Here is a 23,944-nt window from a genome sequence, read left to right as displayed (position 1 = left end):
ATACAGTGAATCAAATGCAGTCTGTAAAAATAAAATAAAATAAAAAATAAAAAAAATAACAAAAACAAAAAACAAAAAACAAAGAACTGTTGGAGAAAAAAATCTCTTCAGTATACTGATACACCTGGGTAAATATTGTGTAATCCATATAATACTGGCTACATTTATAATAAATACTGAGTGTGGTTTAGAAATCCTTACAAATTTATTTTGTTATAAATATGAAAATTAAATGTGTTGTTTACTAAAAAGAAAAGAATCTGAAAATTAAGTTTTCTGTACTAGATATCTTTGAAATATATAATAAAACACTCAAACCTGCTGAAGCTAAATGACCTTTGTTACAAATAAACCTTTCTTATGTTTCTTATTGAGAATCATTACAGTGTTTTATAAGTTATGTAGTTAGTTCTTCAAGACTTGCTGGATGATACAGGAAATTAAAATGACTTTACTTAAAAAAAAGTATGGATTCACAAGGAAAAATAACAAATGAAAAAATGTGAATGTGACAAAGTAGAGCTAGCTCTGCTCAAGGAAGAAGAAGAAAATATTTTTCAGGATTCATTTTTTACTGCCACATCAGTTTATTTGGGAAGAAAAGGAGCAAGATCCAAAATTAAGGAATAAATGACCATAGTCTGAGATGGATTCCCTTTTGTTCCTCAAAACATATTTCTAGTAGGTGAAAAATGTCAAAAGAACTATAGTCATAAAGGAAAGCCACACCTATATCAAGATAACACAGAGAATCTAGAAATCATGCACGGACAAAGTCAAACAAAAAGAATGAATAAGATGTTAGAATAATAAATAAAAGTTTGATTTGAAGGTAAAGCTATTAAAACAGACTACCTACATTTTATATAAAATCCATAAAAGGATTTATCATCTAAAACTTATAAAGCAGAAATGAAAGAGTAACACTATCAGACTGAAAAAGATTTGTGAGAAAAAAGTAGACAACTTTAATTGTCTTAATTCTTTGGCATGGCAAACAGGGCACAAGTAAGAATTTTATTTTCTGTATATGTAAAAATAAGTAAGTTACAAGGTGTTTAAATGTATATTAATATACTAAATTGCACATTGTGAAGACCTAATGTACACTTTCAAGTTCCCTTGGGAAAAGATTCAAAATTTTCCCTGTTTTAAGCATCAGTTAAAATTTCAGTGAATTCTACATTTCACAAATAATATGCACTGGGTTCTCTAATGACATACAGAAAAAGAAGTTAAATTTAAAAAAATCCCCCTTTAAATAATCTTCAAATAAGAACTTGGAATATAAGAAAGAGAAAAAAGGAAAGTGAAGATTGTCCCAAATACAATAATAAAAAACCCTGATCCAGAATCTATTATATTTGGTCATAGTTGTCACTGTAAGAAAAGTCATTCTTAAATATTACACATTAAAATAAGAAAATATAAGTTAAAGGAATCAATTAGTAAACTAAAAAAATTACTCTAAGATCAAAATACATAAAATAAGTCTAATGAGACAAGGGAAAAAATTAAGTACAGATAAAGATGAAAATTAATGATGTTTAGAAGTACAAACAGAGTAAATATATAAATCAAGCATATGGTTCTTTGAAAGAACTGGAAAATAGATAAACTACCTAATTAATTAAGAAACAAAGGAAAAATTACAAAGTTAATAATAGAAAAATAGTAAAAAGAGAAATAATTAAAGGGAAAACTAAAATAATCCTCAATTTTAACTCTGTGTATAAATTTGAAAATCTAGAACAAATATCTTTTATTCAGAAAGGATGCTAAACCCAAATAGACCAATCACAGATGAAAAAGTTAACATTTTTCATTTCGATATACCATCTACCAAATATTCATGGAACAGATACTTCTACTATTACTTAGGCTGGTCCTCTATTTTAATGTCTACTCATAAACATTATAAATTTGAATAATATATTTAAAACTCCATCTCTTGTCCCATTAATGGTATTTGCTGATTTCTGACTTTGTCTTGTGATATTAGTCAACCCACCTTCTCTTTTAACTTCCTAACATCAGTTATCTACCATTTTAAAATTTGACTGTTAACATGGGGAGCATATGATTTGAGAGTCTTGCCATCATAATCTTCTCATAATATTCTAAATTTTAACTAATTGAATATGAGAGGAAAAGGCAATACATTAGTGGGACTATGTGAAGCTAAATGACATTGTATTTCCTTTCTGACAAAGTCAGCCTTGAGTCTCCACCTCTCCTAGCCCAGTGACACAAATTTTACAGTTTTATTTTTCCTCTCATCTACTGTCTCTCTCAACAAGCTCTGATGTCTCATGTTTATTATTGCACCACTTGGATCCCCTTTCAGGAACAACCTTTCTTAGTCGAAGTGCTGCCAGCAAGCTACCTGTCATCCCTTGACATTCCCTTCACGATCGCTTACCTGGCCAAGGGCACACACTTCAGGGTGGGGTGAAGGCCTCCCAGTCTGGGCCCAAAGGAGGCAGCCTCAGACAGAAACCTCATCCTCAGAGCTGCCCCTGGGGACAGCTGAGCCTGAGGATGCTGCCTCACAGTTCCAGTCTCTCCCTGTCAGTCAGTCCGGATCCCCCACACCCTTTCTTAAAATGTGCTGATGTCTAAATCACACACTGTGAAAACAGAGAGTACAATTTCTTTTCGAGTTCTTTTGGGAATATATTAAAAATTGCCTCAGTTACAACTTCAGCAAATTTCACAATTCACAAATAATATGTACCTTGTTCTCTGGTGACATGTTAGGAGCTGTGGTTCCTATTAAACATCCTGCATACTAATGTCCATCTCAGAATTTACTTCCTGGAGAACACAGTTTGCAACAGTGCTATTTTAGTCTATCACCTTGGCCAGTAACCTGGAAATATAACACTAAACAGAATGCCCAGACAGCCTGAAACCATTAGTCCTGGGGACCCTTGCCAGGCATCCCACTTGCAGTAAGTAAGCTGTCTTCTCTGGACACAAGTCAGAGTCACCCTTGCAACACCTGCTTTCCCTCTTCCTCCTAGACAGCCCTTGTCTCTCTGTATGAAGCCCATAGCGAGCTGCAAACTGAGACAAAAGTACACTCATACGTTGCTGGTGGGGTTGCAAATTGGAGCAGCCATTCTGGAAAGCAGTATGGAGATTCCCTAGAAAATTTGGAATGGACCCACCATTTGACCCAGCTATCCCACTCCTTAGCCTATACCCAAAGGACTTAAAATCAGCATACTACAGAGATACAGCCACACCAATGTTCATAGCTGCTCAAGTCACCATAGCCAGATTATGGAACCAACCTAGATGCCCTTCAATAGATGAATGGATAAAGAAACTATCGTATATATACACAATGGAATACTAGTCATAAAGAAGAATAAAATTAGGCATTTGCAGGTAAGTGGATGGAGTTGGAGAATATCATGCTAAGTGAAATAAGTCAATCCCAAAGAACAAAAGGTTATTAGTTTTCTCTGATAACTGGATGATGATACATAACATTTGGGGGAGGGGTAAGGGAAAAATGGAGGAAGAATGGATTGTGCAGAGGAAAATGAGTGGTGGGGTGGGGGCAGGGGGGAAGGAAAGATAATAGAATGAGACAAACATCATTACCCTATGTACATATATGATTATGCAAATGGTATGACTCTACTTTGTGTACAACCAGAGAAATGATAGTTGTACCCCATTTGTATACAATGAATCAAAAAAAAAAAAAAAAAGGCCAAAAGAAGAATCTGGCTACTAACAGACAAAAATGATGTCCCTCCCTTTTTTCTGTTCCAGACCCTTTCCTCTCTTCATTACCATATCTGAAGAATCCTAGCTACAGAATGCCTACTCACCTCAGTTTTCTTTTAATTTCACTTTTCCTTGTTTGCATCTTTTTATAATTATGTGTCACTCAGAGACAGGACATCACCCAACAGACAGGACATCAACTCTGGATCATAAGTTTTCCTCTCAGTCTAGGTGCTTATTCATCATCTTCCAACAAATTGTAGAAACAAACCGCCTCCTCTGCAATCAGTAGTGCTGATGATCACCAGTCCTTGGCATATGTCCTGCTTCTAAATCTAGGTGGCTTACCCACAATTTCCTGTGTATACACTTTCTTAATTATTAAGAGCAAGTGAAAGAGTGAAAGAAAAAGATACAAATAACTACATTTACAAATAAATGTAGTCTATAAATTCAAAATAGATGTATACTTAATTTAAAAAGAAGAGCAATCTATGTCAAACGACGGCCTCTCCCTGTTCAGAATTACTCTCTTCTTGGAATCCTCCTTTCTCCAGTCTGTTCACCCACTTAATGAGAGCTACTCCAACCAGGACTGATGGCTTTCTAGTCCTGTCACACAGTCCCAACTGGAGGTGGAAACACGATTTCCTGGCTTACCTATTTTTTGGGGGTGGGGGGGGTGGGAGAAAGTATCCTCTAGTGACCCCCCTGTCCTTCATTTAGTGTTTTTCAGCCTGGAACTTTCTCTGATCTGTTTCCTCACTCAATTTTCTTCCATCCAAATGTCATCTTGTAGAAACTAGTTGAAGGTTCATGTGCGGGTAGATTCCTTCCTCTCTTTGTACTGGGTCCTGTATGCCCTTTTAAGACCCTTTCTTAATGTAATGGAAGATATGCACATGAGGGCTGCCTGCCACATGAACAAAATTCTTCTAGGACCTCATAACCAGTTTCCACTGGCAGTAGCACTAGTATTCTAGGAAGGCAGAGAAATTTCCACTTCATTCCACTTCTTAGGAGTTCTTGGAAATTTTAACCAAGGGAGCATGTTCTTTTGATTTCAATAAAAGAAAACCAATTTGATAAGTGGATAAATAATAAGAATTGAAAAACAAATATAAACATACAACTAATACAAAAGAGTTTGAATTTCTTTTTTTTTTTTTTTTAATTTCCATTTTTTTTTTTTTTTTATTTTATTGTAAACAAACGGGATACATGTTGTCTCTCTGTACATGGCGCAAAGGCATACCATTTGTGTAATCATAAATCCACATACAATGATGTTGTTTGATTCATTCTGTTATTTTTTCCCCTTCCCCCCACCCCTCCCATCCCTCTTTACCCTCTATACAGTACTTTCTTCCTCCATACTTGCCCCCCTCCCTAACCCTAACTCTAATCCTAACACTAACCCTTCCCTCCCCCCCATTATGTGTCATCCTCCACTTATTAGCGATATCATTCGTCCCTTGTCTTTTTGAGATTGGCTTATCTCACTTAGCATGATATTCTCCAATTTCATCCATTTGCCTGCAAATGCCATAATTTTGTCATTCTTTATGGCTGAGTAATATTCCATTGTGTATATATACCACAGTTTCTTTATCCACTCGTCAATTGAAGGGCATCTAGGTTGGTTCCATAGTCTGGCTATTGTGAATTGAGCAGCTATGAACATTGATGTGGCTGTATCTCTGTAGTATGCTGATTTTAGATCCTTTGGGTATAGGCCAAGGAGTGGGATAGCTGGGTCAAATGGAGGGTCCATTCCAAGTTTTCTAAGGAATCTCCACACTGCTTTCCAGAGTGGCTGCACTAATTTGCAGCCCCACCAGCAATGTATGAGTGTACCTTTCTCCCCACATCCTCGCCAACACCTGTTGCTTGTATTTTTGATAATCGCCATTCTAATTGGGGTGAGATGGAATCTTAGGGTGGTTTTGATTTGCATTTCTCTTATTACTAGAGATGTTGAACATTTTTTCATATGTTTATTGATTGCTTGTACATCTTCTTCTGTGAAGTGTCTGTTCATTTCCTTAGCCCATTTGTCGATTGGATTATTTGTATTCTTGATGTAGAGTTTTTTGAGTTCTTTATAGATTCTGGAGATTAGTGCTCTATCTGAAGTATGATTGGCAAAGATATTCTCCCACTCTGTAGGCTCTTTCTTCACATTACTGATAGTTTCCTTTGCTGAGAGAAAGCTTTTTAGTTTGAATCTATCCCAGTTATTGATTCTTGCTTTTATTTCTTGTGCTATGGGAGTCCTATTGAGGAAGTCTGGTCCTAGCCCGACATGTTGAAGATCGGGACCTACTTTTTCTTCTATAATCTGCAGAGTCTCTGGTCTGATTCCAAGGTCCTTAATCCATTTTGAGTTGAGTTTTGTGCAGGGTGAGAGATATGGGTTTAGTTTCATTCTGTTGCATATGGATTTCCAATTCTCCCAGCACCATTTGTTGAAGAGGCTATCTTTTCTCCATTGCATATTTTTGGCACCTTTGTCTAGTATTAGAAAGTTGTATTTATTTGGGTTTGTGTCCGTGTCCTCTATTCTGTACCATTGATCTACCTGTCTATTTTGGTACCAGTACCATGCCGTCTTTGTTACTATTGCTTTGTAATAAAGTTGAAGTTCGGGTATTGCGATACCCCCTGCTTCATTTTTCCTGCGAAGGATTGCTTTAGCTATTCTGGGTTTCTTATTCTTCCAGATGAATTTCATGATTGCTTGCTCTATTTCTGTAAGGTACGTCATTGGAATTTTAATTGGGATTGCATTGAATCTGTATAGCACTTTTGGAAGTATGGCCATTTTGACAATATTAATTCGGCCTATCCAAGAACATGGGAGATCTTTCCATCTTCTAAGGTTTTCTTCGATTTCTTTCTTCAGTGTTCTGTAGTTCTCATTGTAGAGGTCTTTTACTTCTTTTGTGAGATTGATTCCCAAGTATTTTATTTTTTTCGATGCTATGGTGAATGGGGTGGTTTTCATAATTTCTCTTTCTGAGGATTCCTCACTTATGTATAAAAATGCATTGGATTTATGAGCATTGATCTTGTAACCTGCCACTTTACTGAATTCACTTATGAGTTCTAACAGTTTTCTGGTGGAATTTCCTGGTTCCTCTAAGTATATAATCATATCATCCGCAAATAGGGATAGTTTGAGTTCTTCTTTTCCTATTCGTATTCCTTTAATTTCCTTGGTCTGTCTAATTGCTCTGGCTAGAGTCTCAAGAACGATATTGAATAGGAGTGGTGAAAGAGGGCATCCCTGTCTTGTTCCAGTTTTTAGGGGGAATGCTTTCAGTTTTTCACCGTTTAGAATGATATTAGCCATGGGCTTAGCATAGATGGCCTTTACAATGTTAAGGAATGTTCCCACTATCCCTATTTTTTCTAGTGTTTTGAGCATGAAGGGGTGTTGTATTTTATCAAATGCTTTTTCTGCATCTATTGAAATAATCTAGTGGTTCTTGACTTTAAGTCTATTGATATGGTGAATTACATTTATTGATTTCCGGATGTTGAACCAACCTTGCATCCCTGGGATAAAACCCACTTGATCGTGGTGCACTATCTTTTTAATATATTTTTGTATGCGATTTGCTAAAATTTTATTGAGAATTTTTGCGTCAATGTTCATTAATGATATTGGTCTGAAATTTTCTTTCCTCGATTTATCTCTGTCTGGCTTGGGTATCAAGGTAATATTGGTTTCATAGAATGAGTTTGGGAGGGTACCCTCCTCTTCTATTTCATGGAATACTTTGAGAAGTATTGGAAACAATATGCTATTACATGATGAATGGATAACAGAAGATATTAGGAAGGAAATTAAAAAATTCTTAGAGGTAAATGAGAACAAAGAAACATCATATCAAAATCTTTGGGACACTATGAAAGCAGTACTTAGAGGAAAATTTATTTCATGGAACGCATTCAATAAAAGAAGTAAAAATCAACAAATAAACAACCTAACACTTCAGCTCAAAGCCCTAGAAAAAGAAGAACAGACCAACACCAAAAGTAGTAGAAGACAGGAAATAGTTAAACTCAGAGCTGAAATCAACGAAATTGAAACAAAAGAAACTATACAAAAAATTGACAAAATAAATAGTTGGTTCTTTGAAAAAATAAACAAAATTGATAAACCCTTAGCCACTCTAACAAAGAGAAGACGAGAGAAAACCCAAATCACCAAAATTCGGAATGAACAAGGAAATATCACAACAGACACGATTGAAATACAAAACATAATTAGAAGCTATTTTGAAAATCTATATTCTAACCAAATAGAAAATTTCGAAGACATCAACAGGTTTCTAGAGACATATGAATTGCCTAAATTGAGCGAGGAGGACATACAAAATTTAAATAGATCAATTTCAAGTAATGAAGTAGAAGAGGTCATCAAAAGCCTACCAACAAAGAAAAGTCCAGGACCAGACGGGTTCTCAGCTGAATTTCTTAAAATTGATGCAACTATGAAAATTAATGACATAACAGACATTGTTCTAGACAGTTTTTGAGGATTTAAGAGACTGAAGAAAATCCAAAACCAATTCGGAAAAGAAATTGCCATCTAGACAGCAAAGCAATTTCTCGATTTGTTGCTATAGGTCTGCCAAAGCTTGTAGATCTCATTCTGCTTTTAAAAGTACACCAAAAACAATCTCTACAGTGTCAGCAGCTAAAATTTCTTTTATTCTCATAATGTGGGCTCTGAAATATTTTTTAGCATTATGTAAAACCTGACTCAGCAGCTTAGAGTGAGCTCGTTTTTGCCACATTAAACATTTTTCCATTCTCCTATGTATTTAAGAACGAGTTTAGCTATAAAATTATAATCTGAGTCAAGAAAAATGGAAGAGGAAAACTCCCAGGCTCTTTTAGATATGTCATGGGAAAATAGCCAATTAATTTATTTCATATAGCCTCTTTAAACTTAATGTATTTTCAGATATAGTGAGTTTTGCTCATTTTATGTACATTTAAAACATTTAAAAATATGTAGATAGTACTTTCTATAATTTTCACAGTTGCGTGAATTATAAAAAGTTCGCACTCAATTTTGGATTAGTTTGTATGCTTATATTCATTTTTTAAATTATAATAATACATGGGAGATGGAAGGGGTAGTGAAGAAAATAATACTAACACAGTGTGAAGCTAGTTTCTCAAACACCAGCTTTCTTTTCTTTTTAATGTGTTTCCAAATCTTATGAGTATAAAACTACAACCTTCAGATTGAAAACATGTGAGGAAACCTAAATAGAATAACAAGTTTAAAACTATATAAAATCAATTACTATATTGCTTAGGAATGGGTACATATATAATCAAATAAATACCAAAGTAAAGTGGCAGGTGGATCAAAATTCAGGATGGTGATTACCTCTGGGGAGAAGAATGGGAGATTTAGAATCTTCAGATGTATAAGTAAATTCTTTTTCTCAAGTGAACTAAAGGGTAATTAAATATTAATTTTTCTTATTAGTCTTAGATTGCATATATTTTAATATGTCTAGACATTATAATAAATACAATATAAATTACAGGAATTAATCCATTCTGTTACTTGCAATGATGACAGTCATCGTTAATTATTTATTTAAAATTTTATTTGTTCTTTTTAAATATACATTAATGTAGAGTATATTTTTACATATTTATACATCACAGAGCATATCTCATTCTAATTAGAATTCCAGTCTTGTGGTTGTACATGATATGGAAACTCATTGCGTTGTATTCATATATGAACATATGTCTTTCCTATTCCTATTCTTCCTCCTTTCCTTCATTCCCCTTTGCATACTCCACTAAACTTCTATTCTCTCTTCCTGTCTTGTTACATGTTAGCATCCACATATCAGAGAGAATATTTGGTCTTTGTTTTTTGGGGATTGGCTTATTTCACTTATCATGATAGTCTCCAGATGCATTCATTTGCTGGCAAATGTCACAAAGTCATTCTTCTTTATGGCTAAGTACTATTTCATTGTGTATATATACACCACATTTTCTTTATCCATTCATCTATTGAAGGGCACCTAGGTAGGTTCCATAGTTTAGCTATTATGAATTGAGCAGCTATAAACATTGATTTGGCTGTAGCACTATAGAATGCTGACTTTAACTCCTTTGTTCTTGGAGAGACAGAATTAATATTGTAAAATGGCCATAATACCAAAAGCACTATACAGATTTAATGTAATTCCTATTAAAATTCCAATGAAGTTCTTCATAGAAATAGAAAAGGCAGTCATGAAATTCATTTGGAAAAATAAGAAACCTAGAATAGCCAAAGCAATCCTTAGTAAGAAAATCAAAGCAAGAGTCATCACAATACCAGATCTTAAATTATACTACAAAGCTATAGTAACAAAAATAGCATGGTATTGGCACAAAACAGACATGAAGACCAATGGAGCAGAATAGAAGACAGAGAGACAAACCCATATAAATACAGTCATCTCATACTAGACAAAGGTACCATAAATATGCATTGGAGAAGAGATAGCTTCTTCAACAAATCGTGCTGGGAAAACTGGAAATCCACATGTAGTAGAATAAACTTTAACCTTTATCTCTCACCCTGCACAAAACTCAACTCTAAGTGGATAAAAAACTTAGGCATTAGATCAGAAAGCCTGCACCTTCTAGAAGAAAAATGTAGCCCAATTCTCCTTCATGTCACCATAGGAACCAATTCCTCAATGATATAAATCATTTTTAATAACATCTTCCTCCCCTAGATGGTGAACTCCACAAGGGCAGGGACCCATTCTGGCTACCACTGTAGTGCACACTACACACCCTTGCCCACTCTGGTTCCTCCCCACATTCATTCTGCAGCAAGTGATGGATAAATAACCAGACTACTTATCTTGCATCCCAACAACAACCATTGAGGCCTGATGGCTTTACCTTAAGGACTGTGTGTGAGGCAGGTGGTGCAGAGGGCAGAGATTGCCCCAGCCCACTGAGCCCCACATGCCTGCTCCCTGATGCCCACGTGGGAATGAAAGAGATTTACAATATTAGGATCCCAGTCCCTGAGGCCAGTGATTTAGGTCACAAATTTAGCCTCTTCTGCCTAAATTATTTTCAAATCATGTCTACTGCCTTCTCTCAGAGTTTGGGTAAAGGGGACCTGAATGCTCACCCCAGGTAGGCCACTAGCCACTGTGAGAGTTTCCCAGAGCCCCCAAATAAGTTCAAGCCTGCAGAGGTCTAGATTCTTCCTTGATAGCTTCAAGAATGTTCAGAATTTCTCCACATGGAATTTCTACTTCCTGTCAGAGGCAGAGTACCTTCAGGTACCAATGAATGCTTCGTGTCTAGCACAGGGCATACTTAAGGGTGTGTGTCCTGGAAATAGGAGGCATGGCTAAGCCCATGAATCCTTCAGGCATGACCCAGGCACCTTGGGAAGTCTTTCTTTCCTGTGGCATCCATAGTGGTCTCCTTGCTTCTCATCATGGGTCCTCACAGCCTTGGTGCTCTCTATGTCATGGAAGCTTGCAGGCTTGCCTCTGAGCACTTGCCAGGCCCAGCATTCTCTGCCCGGAACAATCTTCCCTCTTCCCTCAGTTTATTTCAACATTTGATCATTAGATATTGCCCTTTCTTACTGGGCTTAAGGGTCATTTCCACCAGAAAGTCTTTCTGACTTTCCCCTTTAGAGGGCCCGTTCCTCATGGCCATAGCAACTAGGTGTAGACCTCTACCTTTAGTTCAATAAGATCTCTTGAGCACAGAAACCAGACATTTATTCATCTCTCTGTGCTCACTGCATGGCAGTGCTGGGCACCAGACTGACTTAGGCAGCAATTATAGAAAGCTCTGTATCTTAAGGAAGAGACCCGCCTTGGGGGCTAAGAGATCATGGTCGCAATCTTAGTTCTGTTTCCTGCTACACTGGCTAAGTTCTTTTTCACTAATAGCTTTGTGGTTAGTAAAATGGCCTGCTGAGTGAAGAAATAAGGGTACAAAGTACCATGCTGAGTTGCCAGGATAGCCATTATCCTCTCAGCCCAGGAAGAACAGGGTAGGACAGGCCCCTTATCCTATACTTGGTAGTCCAGGAACCTGAGCTAAGTGTGGGTAGGATGCCCTGGTCTGATGTTCCTTCTCTACTTCTACCCCAAAGTCACCCAGAAAACAGCATAAAATGATAACTAGATACTAATTATTTATTTGGGAGGTCAAATCCAAGGCACTGGGATTAAGCAAACAGAATTTGGGGCAGGAAAAAATGGGAGGTAATACAGGGTGATGCCCAGGCTGGGAATACTGTATGGCAAGTCCTTGAAAGGCACACTAGATGCTTTTATTGGCAACTTGGGAGATATCCCCATAGACTGCATTGTTTAGAGAAATGATACCTCATGGAAAGGAGGTAAGAAGATGGAATTTATCTGCTTGACCTACTCTTATCTCATATTTTCCAATAAACAAATTTTACTTTATGAGTATTTACTCCCCAACACTTGTAGGTTGCAATAAGAAATATGGCATGCCAGATCCCATACCCTGTGATGGGGCACTCCATCCATGCCTGGAAGTGAAGGGAGGAGATGGAAACTCTGGGCACATGGATGGTGAGTGCCAGAGAGATTCTAACTTGCTACATAGGATGTTTCCACTATGGTCCAATACTGTTTGTTCTCATCTATCAAATTAGGAAACAAGGCCTATACAGATCGAAGACGTTTGCCAATGTCACATGGATAGTAGTGGTAAATTCAGGATTTGAACATAGTCTAGTTCTGGAAATTGTGGAAGAGCAAATGTGAAGAATGTGGATTTTGTGTAGCAGAGTGGAATCCCTAATGAATTTCAAACTAGAGAATGACAGGAGATAAAGAGCTTTGTAAGGAAAGCTCTAAATCTATACCTATTCCCATCTGGTTAAGCTCAGCAGAAAAGGGTGGCCCCAGAGAGGTCAGGGCACTTGAGATACCTGGGTCAAAGCTGCATTCAGGCTTCAAACTGCCTCCTAATCTTTGTCTTCATTGAAAAGTACATCTACCAGACTCAGCTGGTCAGAGGCAGGCAGGATCTGGGTAGAGAGGCCAAAATGAGGGGAAGAGGAAGTTGAGCTAAAGACTAGGAGCAAGAGGACCCTATGTCTGTTCATTGTTGGTTTGTGAATATGGGAGAACACTAGTATGCTTAATATAAAGTCAGAATACTAATACTTCATCTTGTAAAGTTTGAAGGAAGACTAAGTCTGTCTAACACATAGTCAGTAAAAGTCAGTGATAGTATTTTTATTCATATTTCCATTTTTATGGATTAATTTAAATTAGTCTGGTCATATTCCAGGGAGTAGGAAAGGCTATTTCAAGGAAATGACTAATTTTCAAAGCTGCCAATTGAGTAGATGATTAACACTCACCTATCAAATGCATATCTCAATAATATTGGAAAGAGCTATTTCAGGCCCTCAGAATTAGTTCTAGAAGCATACACAGTATAACTAATGAAATTAATCTGTCTATAATCAGGGGAGGAAACCAGTCTTACACAACTGCTTTTAGCTATTTAATCATACTGCAATTATGTTCCATTGGGTATGGCAATAAAACAAAACAAACACACTGCTTTGCTTATGAAGTGACCCCCCCCCTTTACCCTTTTGTAACTGCGAGAGAAAAATCATTTAACTTCATATCCAACTTGCAAGCACAACTGTGAGCATCAATAAGGTATATGCACATAATGTGTTAACCATTTTTCATTCTTGGTAATGATCAATATCATAAGATACTGATCATAAGATCAATATCATAACAAACAAGGTTGCTGATTCAGTGGATCATACTGTTAATATTAGTGAAAAAATAGACCCCAAACGTCTTCCCTCCGAATCAAAACAAAATACAAACTCTACTCTCAATGAGCTTACAATTTAGGAGGACAGACAATTTAAGGTAAATAATAAACCATAAAGTATGTTAGAAAGTAGAAGTTCTAGGTAGACAATTAAATAAGGAAAGAATGGGGATGATGCTATTTTAATTTGATTAATCAGAGAGGTCTCCATAGAAGGAGACATTTGAGCAAACACCTGGAGGAAAGGAAGCAAACTATGGGAAGATCAGAAGGAAAGGTTGCTAAGTAGAGGAATCAACAATCACAAAGACTCTGGGGGGAAAAGGGAAAGAAAGAAAGTTACTGTGACTGGAGCAGGTTGAGTAAAAGAGAAGGAAGGAAGGGAAGTCCAGTGTGTGTGTGTGTGTGTGTGTGTGTGTGTGTGTGTGTGTGTGTGTGTATGTGTAAAGGCCATTTAAGGACTTTGCTCTCATCCTCAGTTTGTCTACATTTATTTATAGATGATTTTCTTGATTCTATTCTCAGAAATGTTGGCTAAAGAGACAGACAGTATTACCCTATGTACATGTATGATTACACAAATGGTGTGACTCTACGTGGAGTACAACCATAAAAATGGAAAGTTGTACCCCATCTGTGTACAATGAATTAAAATGCAGTCTGAAAAAATAAAAAAAAATTAATTAAAATAAATTAATAAATAAGTAAAATAAAAGATGAAGAACTAGAGATTAAAAAAAAGAAATGTTGGCTAAAATTTAACCGTTTTCTTTTGTTATATTGGTTTGAAAAGATGTTAGGGAAATAAAAGCAATCAAAGAAGAATTTTTTATTAATAAATTTTACCCAAGGACAAATTCTTTCTAAAGGATGCAAGTCTGTAGCATGTAAAAAAATCTAATATTAAACTCTAGTTGCCCATGCCCAAGTTTCACACCCTACTTGTTTTTGACATTGGATAAATTGTTATACACAATGAGATTTAGGCAAATGTCCTCAGACATTAACTTGAATAGAATTCAGGTTTTCTTTCTATTTTTCTTTCAGCTTTGGAAGTATAAACCACATTTCTAACTTTCCAGTGAATGGATGCAATGTTTGAATCGTGATTAAGTAATCCTGGTTTCTTAGTGTGATCTAGAGGACCACAAAATTTATCATCCAAAACAGGACACTCTCATGGAGGACAAATGCTAAACTGGATGAGCATAAATTACAACTGTCCCAGACAAACAGAATATATTGGCCCCAGAGAGAGATCAAACAAGAGTTGAGCAGACCTAGATTTGAATCATAGCCTTATCTCCTACTCCCTTTATAGATTTAAACACATTACACAGGCTGTTTTAGATGCACATTTGGGTTATAAAACCAAACTCATAGGTGTTTAGGTGGATTTATTCATATGAAAACTCATCCCATTTTAAGAATGGGCAATGGTGGTGGACAGAATTATGTTCTATTACTGTAGAAGTTATTGAAAGGTCATTGTTGCAAAAATTCCATGGGTTCTTACTCTAGGGCCATAGGAATGTAGAACTATAGTTACATAGTGAGTGTCAAAGAACCTTGAAGAGTTATGAGCATTCTGTGGCACACATGATAGTGCAATCCTGAAATTACACAAATTACACAAATTGAAAATTACACAAATTGAAGCAATAGAATTATCAAAGATAGTACCCATAAATATCTTCAATTATTAGTAAAATGACTCTTAGAAAAATGGTTTCTAAGTTTTTAGGTATAAGACTGATTTAAAATGGTAACTTTGATAACAAAATTTCTTAAGGAGGAAATTTTAATTTCCCTTTCCCTAATAATTATAGTCCAATGCTGTGATTACTTATCAAAACACATTTGACACCAATTGTCTTACACTTCAGACTCTTACAGGTAATCACAGGAGACTGTAATTCTTATGAGACACTCTAGGTGTTTGAATTTAATAGCGTGTTTAATTTTCATGTCAAATACAAATTGGAGGATGTTGGCAAAGGTGCCTGAGATATTTTCTATGAAAATACTTGTTGAAATATTCTCATCTTTTGAGACTTGTGATATTCATATTTTTCTCTATTTTTAAAATTACCTGAATCTAACTTTTTACCATTTTATCTACAGAATATGACACCCTGCTCCATCTCGACTTCCATTGACTTAAGACGTTACCTATTTTGCTCCCAAAATAGACTTCAGCGATTATCTTTATTTCCTCATCTTTCCCTCAAAAGTCTGTTTTTAAACTATTCTCATAAAACCACATAATTTTTATGTAATTGCCCTATAATTTTCAATAGTAATTTTGACTTGTATCAATTTACATAGTCTGTAGATACCAAATGACAAATTTCCATATTCTGCTACTTATTTTTGATGATTTAAATGTTTTTGGGTGGAACAGTGTCAAACACTATATCTGTTCTATGGAAGCATTTGCTTCACTCTCTCAATTTAATTAAGCTGCTCAAACCTGGAGTTTGAAATAAATGTCTCTGTTTCAAATAAAATTTCCTAATCTAATTTCAAAATTAGATTTCAGTTCAATGCAATAAGTACTTTTATTTTCATTGCTTGTGCCTACAAAAGAGCAATCTGATAGCATAGTTACAGATATATTATTATTAATATTAACTATATTAATACTATTAACTATACTAATTCTATTAACTGTATTAATAATAGCAACAACAACATTTATGCTGCTGCCATGTTATCAGGCGCTTTTCTAAGTGAATTCCTTGGCTTTAGAAATGAATGCAGTCCATGATCTTAAAGGTCTTGAAACAGTTTTGGCGACAACATAAGCAATCATTATGTGGATCTGAGAAAAGTTTGAACAATCTTAATTATTTGGCTTTTAAAAGTATAACACAGTGAGAGTTCTTAAAAACAAGATATCACTGCAAGAGATTTTAGTTCAACAAATATTTACTGAATGAATGTCGTGTTATGCTTGAAAAAATTATAAGATGTAGTTGCTTCATCCAGAAAAATCACATTTCAGTGGGAAAAGATTTGGGGAGGAAACCTTCTCACACTGGTAAGTGAAACCACCATGTATACTTGCATAATTTCCAATAAATTCTAATATTTAAAATATATATGTATATGCATTTAGATACATATATACACACACACTCTCAGATACATAAATCATTCAAATAACACGTATTAAATTTACTAAATTGTTGAAGATGTCATTCTTATGCTTATAAAACATTAGAATCAAAGTTTTTAAATATCTTCCTTTCTGACTTATTAGGAATCTATACATTTAAATATTTTTTTGAAAAAAAATGTTATTGCATGCATGGTCTGGTGAACCTAACATGAAATTTTAGATTCTTTTTATGGTAATAATTCACCAAGTGTGAGAAAAGTTAACATGTTCAGAGAGAAGAAATCGGAATCCTTTCATATGAGAGTATCTTCAGAAATACTGGTTTTGTGTGAGAAGCGACCCTCTGGCACCATCTATTGTCGGCAATGTCTTATTTTCTAACCAAACCACATGCAAATTAGTGCTGAATGAATAAAACATACTCTTCTTCTTCGTTTTTTGTTAGTAATGAGGAGCTTGAGCCATCATTACTGACTGCAGCTGATGAATTTAGATATATCAGCAAATTTATGCAACACCCTTGGAATCCGATGTTGCTTTCTAATTGCTAATGAAACTTGCTTTAATGTGTCTGCAGGAGTCCACCTCCACAGGTGATATTCATGCTGAAATGTCTAATCAGAAGCCAAAATAATCTTTGTCAGTGTTAACGGCTCTGTCATGTGCCTTCTTTTTTAGATATTTAAACTCTGCTGGAGAGTCACTGACACCATCTTTGACTTTGAACCTGGGCATCAGAAAGACAATTCTGTAAAGAGCACCAGCCAGGTGCCATTACTTAGTGGAATTTTGACATCTACCATTTAATTTAATCCTTCCCCAAATTACAGGTGCAGAAATTAAGTACAGAATGATTAAGTGCCTTGATGAAACCCCTGCTTTTTTCAGATTTTTAACTCAAATGTTACTTTGTTCATCTGAGTTTTTCCTTAGCTATATTTCCTAAAGCTTTTAACATTCCTCATACTGTTTAATAATTATCACTTTTAATATCCTCTGTTTAATAATTATTGCCATGATATTCTATACATTTTAAGTGCGTATCTTGTTTCTTGACTATCTTCCTCCATGCAATGTAAACTCCACAATATCAGTTTTATCAGTTTTTCCATGAAAGCCTCCTGGACATCAGAACCGTGACTGGCACCTAGTTGACACTCAGTCTGCATTAATGAGTGAATAAGTGAATGAATACTTAGTGAGTAGTAAACTTAGGATGTGAGTACAGGACTCTTTGTGTGCCCTTCCTACAATCAGCAGCTATAGCACATTAATACTGTGCACACAGACACACAAAACATCCCCAATGCCTCCTGTTAACCTAAGACATGCATGAGAACAAAGTTATTGTCTTTTCTTTCAGCTCTTCTTAACTAAAGAAAAGGTTTCTAATGTGTCCTTTGGTGACTTCTTGTTCCTTCAATTTTTATATATTTATCTACTCATATCCGCTGAAAGACCTCTATGTACAAGGCACATAGGAAGTGGTCCCTCTTGTTTGTGCCTTCAGCATGTATGTGGTTGTGTCACTGTATAAATCCCTATATCTTTGACAGTTTTCTATCATACCTTCTTTCAGGATGCAAGGAAGGAGATCCACAGCCTAATATTCCACTGATCAAATATAGGAAGTGGAAGGGCAGGGCCCCCTGGCTTGCCTTGCTTCATTTAGAGAACCCCGTGTGCTCTTCCTGCATCTATTTACAGCATCTTGCCATGCTTACATTATCAGTTTGCATTTCCTTCCTCTTTGTTATCCAATACACTCATTCATTTATTTGAAGCAACTCTATTATTTGAATAAACAGCATTTAATGGTGAGGACTTAGTGGGATATACTTATAAGTAAACTTCCTTTTTCTCTTCTAGATGCTTTCAGATGTTCATAATGACAAACGTATATCTTATGAACTATATGAAAAATAAAAAGAGATCAAAGTTTTTTCTTTTTTAATAAACTCAGCAACTACTTAGAAACAGAGATAGTAGGAAAAAAGAAACTAAAAACACAGAAGAGAGGTTTACAATCTCAACTTTTTTTAAAAGAAACTCGGACCCTTACCACATTTTATTTATAGCAAGAACCTGTTTCTTTGTGGATCAAGAGGAAGAAGGAATTCCTTTGCTAAGAGGGGGAGCGTATGAGAAGCAAGATTCCATAGTAGTGTTACTTGTAGGGGAGGCAGCAAATAGGGAAATAGGCATGAAACAGGTAGCTAGGAAAAAGGATTTGACCTCCCTGCACAGTGCAATTTTATAGAGATAAAATATCACCATTCGTGCTAGGATGGAGGTCTGGACAGAAGGGGAATCTTAAGGACGGAGTCTTTTTCTTATAAACCAGATCATTTAAATTCCGGACAGTTTTGGAGAAGTTGCATAACTGGTCCACATTTTTGTCTTCTGTAAAATTTGACTAATGATGACACACCTAGTTCTTAGGGATGCTGATTTAGTATATGTAAAGCAATTGTCACCATTCCTAGCACCTGGTAAGCACCAAATCATGTAAGTGATATGGTATGTTAGTATTGGTATGTTTATTTATATTTTTCCTCTTTACTTGCAATACAGCATCACATTATATTTGCTATCTTTTTTTGTTTTTTTCTTTTATGGTAAAAAGAATGGACATGGGGATGGCATTGGAAATCCATCTTAAGCAAAATGTGAGTATCAGAGGAAAGCTGGCTCCACAAAGACCTACCATGCTTTTACACTAGAAGATTCTTTGGCCAACACCAAAACTGCAGAATCTGGGTTATAGTTTATTATGGGCAAAGTCAATTAAAACTACATGAATGGCAACTTTATACTGTGCAAAGAAAAAGATATGAGGATATTTAGATTTGCATAACCCGTCCTTGAATAACTGCTCTCAGGCATGTTAACTCATCCTATACAAACACACCTCTCCGTCTTTGACTTCTTAGCTTACTCTTTTCTCCCATATCCATATCCACATCATAGTCTATTTCAGCTTCCCTAATATCTGTTCCTTAAACATGCCAGACATGATCATATTTCAGGGTCTTCGTGTTGTTTAATTTTCCTGAAATTCACCCCAAGATCCCCCTGCATAACTTTCTAATCCACGTCCACACTTTATGTTAAATAATCTTGCCATTAACATCTCTTCCACTGACTCTCTTCCAGATGTCAAAGACTTATAAGTTTGGAGAAACAATAGTGGCTGCTTTAGTGAATCTCCCCATTAACCCTTCCCCCAAATCTAAAATTCCAACAAAGGAAGTCTATAAAGTCACAGAACATGCACACCTCCAGCTTCATTAACACGTAAAAATGTAGTAACTTTCAGTTTACCTGTACCTGGGGAAAAACACTGCACTAGTATTTTCCACCACCCGTCTTATAAGCTTCTAGGTATGGAGAGAAGAAACCAAGGCTTAAATAAAAGAGAAGAATAAAGATGATAGAACCATCACTAAAAAGAGATAGTTCAGTACCATTATCTTTTAAAAAAGATAGTTCAAAACACTGAGTGCCTGTCAGGCTATGTGGTCACGGCACTGGCTTCAGGGAGAGTGTGTGGTACATGAAGTGGAAACTACAGGGGGAAAAGAAGGAGCCAGAGATTTAAAGATGGGGAGCCCAGGAGTCAGAGACCAGCCTAGGCAACGCAGTGAGACCCTTTCTCAAAAAAAAAAAAAAAAAAAAAAAAAATATATATATATATATATAAACAAATATTTATAAAAGTAAAGAAGTAATACAGTTGCAAGTAAGAAAGTGTTTTCAAATTATTATACTTGGGTAAAGTTTTTCCCACTGTTTTTGTTGAACACATGACTGAGTTCCATCTCTTGTTAATTCAAGTGATGTTTCCATGACTCTGGATCTTGATTTGCAGCATTTTCCCAATATATGGAACATAACTTTTGATTATATAAAAACCAGTGAAGTTTCTTTATGAATGAAGAGATCCTTACTGTGTAGTTATGGGGTCCTCTTTGTGCTAAAGATTGCTTATGAAACACATTTCAGTGTTCCCAGCTTAGAGGACTACCATGGCCATTAGTTGTGTGCAAGCCCTGTGGTGTAGTGGTGCTGGGACCCTCTATGTCAGCTGAGCTCATGCTGAGTAACCTTATAGCTAAAGATGATCATTTTCTTGATGCTTTGCTCACCTTCTGGTGATGTATTCTTTATTTCTACTGCCCAGAATCCCCTCGGAGTCATTGACATGAGTAAAGTGGTTATTGTCCCACAGAAGGCTCCACCTGACATTCTCATAGTTATTTATTCCATGTCACCCTAATTTCTAACACTTTATAATGCTGTCAGTGAGGCTGGTTCCAGTGAATCTCATTCTCTCCTTAATATAGCCCAGAGTCTCTAGACCTGAAAAGGACTAATGGTTACCGGTGGAAACCAGATGACTAATCTATTAATCCCTTAATTTAATTTTTCTTATATTATTAGGTCAGTACCCTCTGACCTGAGTTCTCCTTCACTATCAGACATAGTCTTTTTCTTTTTTGGTACTAGGGATTGAACCCAGGGGCACTTAATCACCGAGCCACATCCCCAGCCCTTTTTAATCTTTCATTTTAAGACAGAGTCTCACTGAGTTGTTTAGGACCTTGCTAAATTGCTGAGGCTGGCTTTGAACTTAAGATCCTCCTACCTCAGCCTCCCAAACCACTGAGATTATAGCTGTGTGCCACTGCACCCAGCCCAGACATAGTCTTTATAGTACTTGTTCTCATTAGTATTTAGACACTTCTTCCCCCTCACCCCCCCCCCTTTTTTTTTTCAAGTTCATAGCTATTTTCTTAATGGTAAAAACTGATGGAAATGTGAAGACTAGACAGGTAAAATCTTCAGTTCAAACGAACATTTTTCAATTGTTACCTATTATGATAGATAGATAGCTTATTTACTCATCCCCTATGTGCCTTGCACATAGAAAGGGCTAGAACATTTTGTGGTAAATGAATGTATTCAGTACATGAGGCTGTGCTATGAGCTATGGCAAATGTACACTACAAATTATTTGTAGTATTTTGGTGTCAGCAGCTTAGCCTAATGAGACGGAAAAGCATTTTATAAATAGCTTTAAAATTTTAAGAAAATAAGAGCTATTTTTGGGCTGATATTACAATTGTGTTTTCAGAAAAAGCTTCATGGAAAATATTTTGTTTACCTGAGTTTTCAGGAATGCACAGGCCTTTGAAAGGTATGTACAGAGATATGGGAAGAATATTGTTGGGAGTCAGGAATAGGTCCAAATAGGAAGGAAATAAATAGAAGCATAAATTAAAAGGATATGCTTAAGGACAACACATAATTCTATGGTATTAGAACATGCAGTTTTATGCATATTCTCATTTAGATATACAAATTGTGCACAAAAAAGATTTAATAATAAAAATGTAAATCCAATTTAATCTAATATAAAAGTTAACACTGTCAGTTTGATGCTTACTTTTATCTGTAATCCTTACAACCACAGCTATGATGGCACCTATTTAAAGAATGATTTTGTTCGGAAGTAACAGTGATAACTTATTTATATTCATCACATCATTTTAATGTTATTTAAACTTTTGTATTTTTGTATTTTTTGGTTTTTGGCAGTACTGGTATTAAAACCAGGGTGCTTCACCACTGAGCTACATCTTCAGTCCTTTCTAAATTTTATTTTGAGACAGGGTCTTGCTAAGTTGCCCAGACAGACCTTGAGCTTGTGATCCTCCTGCCTCAGTCTCCTGAGTTGTTGGAATTACAGGTGTGTACCACCATGCATTGGCTATGTTTCTAACTTTTTAAAGGTACATACTTATAATTCCATTTTGAAAACAATGCTTTAAAAGGGTAAGTATCTTTCTCTGAATCACAATAATTATAAGCAGTAACAGTAACTGAAATCTAGATCGGGTTGACTGTGAAGTCTTCAATACATCTTTCAATGAAAAAGGATAGCTCTGTTAATAATGAAAACTTAAGAGATACAGACATACTCATCTTTCCTAATTTGAAAGCGAGAAGATTAGTAATGTTTGCACATATGCAAAAAATAAGTGGGTTAGTCTATTTCCTAAGTGTTATATCAAATTTAATCTTAAATACTGACAGCCTCTTTTTAAATGTTTTGCTGCTGTTGTTATAATCTTATTGTAAATATGTTCTCTTAATATTTTCTCTTTTTTAAAAAACAACTGGTTTTATTTTTAAAATTTTTTTTAAATGTTGATGGACCTTTATTTTATTCACTTATTTATATGTGGTGCTGAGAATCAAACCCAGTGCCTCACACGTGCTAGGCAAGTGCTCTACCACTGAGTCACAACCGTAGCCCATATTCTTTCTTAGGTTAAAAAGAAATAATATTTTACCAAAACAACTTTTAATCATAAAGTTAATCAGAATCTTGTTTTGTAAAAAGTTGCAGTTTTTGATTGAATATCAAATGAATTAAAAATGTGATTCTTATTGGAGCAACTGTCTATTTCAAAGTATTCACATGAAAATAAAGAGAATCCAAAGGAAAAAAGAAAAGCCAGAGAGACCCAGTTTACACTTTATTTATCTGACATGATACATAGTTATCTGCTTTTCAAACTCTAACTGGATATTTTCAGGTGGACATTCTACCTAGACAGAAACTTTAATGCTGAAACAGTATATTTGGAAGTAGTACAAAAATAGTTTATAGTACTTCTAGAAAAATACATTTAATGGAGATTCACTAAGGGTTGATTCTCTAACATTTTACTATACTACTGGTGATATTAGAAAACAAAAGAGCCAAATTCTCTCAATCGTACTAAAGAAGTTAGTTTATGATGTCTAAATCTAAGGGTAAACTTAATTTTATGGCCAGAGAAGTGCAACCAATTTCAGATGCTATCACAAACATTTGTGAGATACATATTTAAATTGAAATCCATTCCATTCTGAATGGAAATGTGATACAAATTGCAGGAAGACTTTATAGATGGGTGCTCTGAAAATAGTATTACATGAGTCAGTTACTTATTCCAGGCCATAGAAGTTTGTGTAGTGAAAATTAAATGTTACTGAAATGAAAACACTGTATATTGCTCTGAGAAAAGCTTTCTTTAATTTCCTATTCAAAGTGCTATTTGGAGACATTCATAATGCTTTGTACAAAACCCTTCCAAATATTATGTGTGAAGTACTTTACACCAATAATAAAAATTTAGCACTGTTCTCTGCTAGAATAAGACA

General features: G+C 35.5%; 1 protein-coding gene across 7 annotated transcripts in view; it reads right to left on the bottom strand.

Moving 5' to 3' along the window:
• The window catches only part of RALYL (RALY RNA binding protein like), a 654,354-nt gene that overhangs the window by 224,962 nt on the left and 405,448 nt on the right, over positions 1-23,944 (bottom strand). The window lies entirely within an intron of this gene.

The sequence above is a fragment of the Sciurus vulgaris genome (genome assembly GCF_902686455.1).
Source record: "Sciurus vulgaris genome assembly, chromosome: 1".
Classification (NCBI taxonomy): domain Eukaryota; kingdom Metazoa; phylum Chordata; class Mammalia; order Rodentia; family Sciuridae; genus Sciurus; species Sciurus vulgaris.
This window is presented reverse-complemented; position numbering and strand designations above follow the sequence as displayed.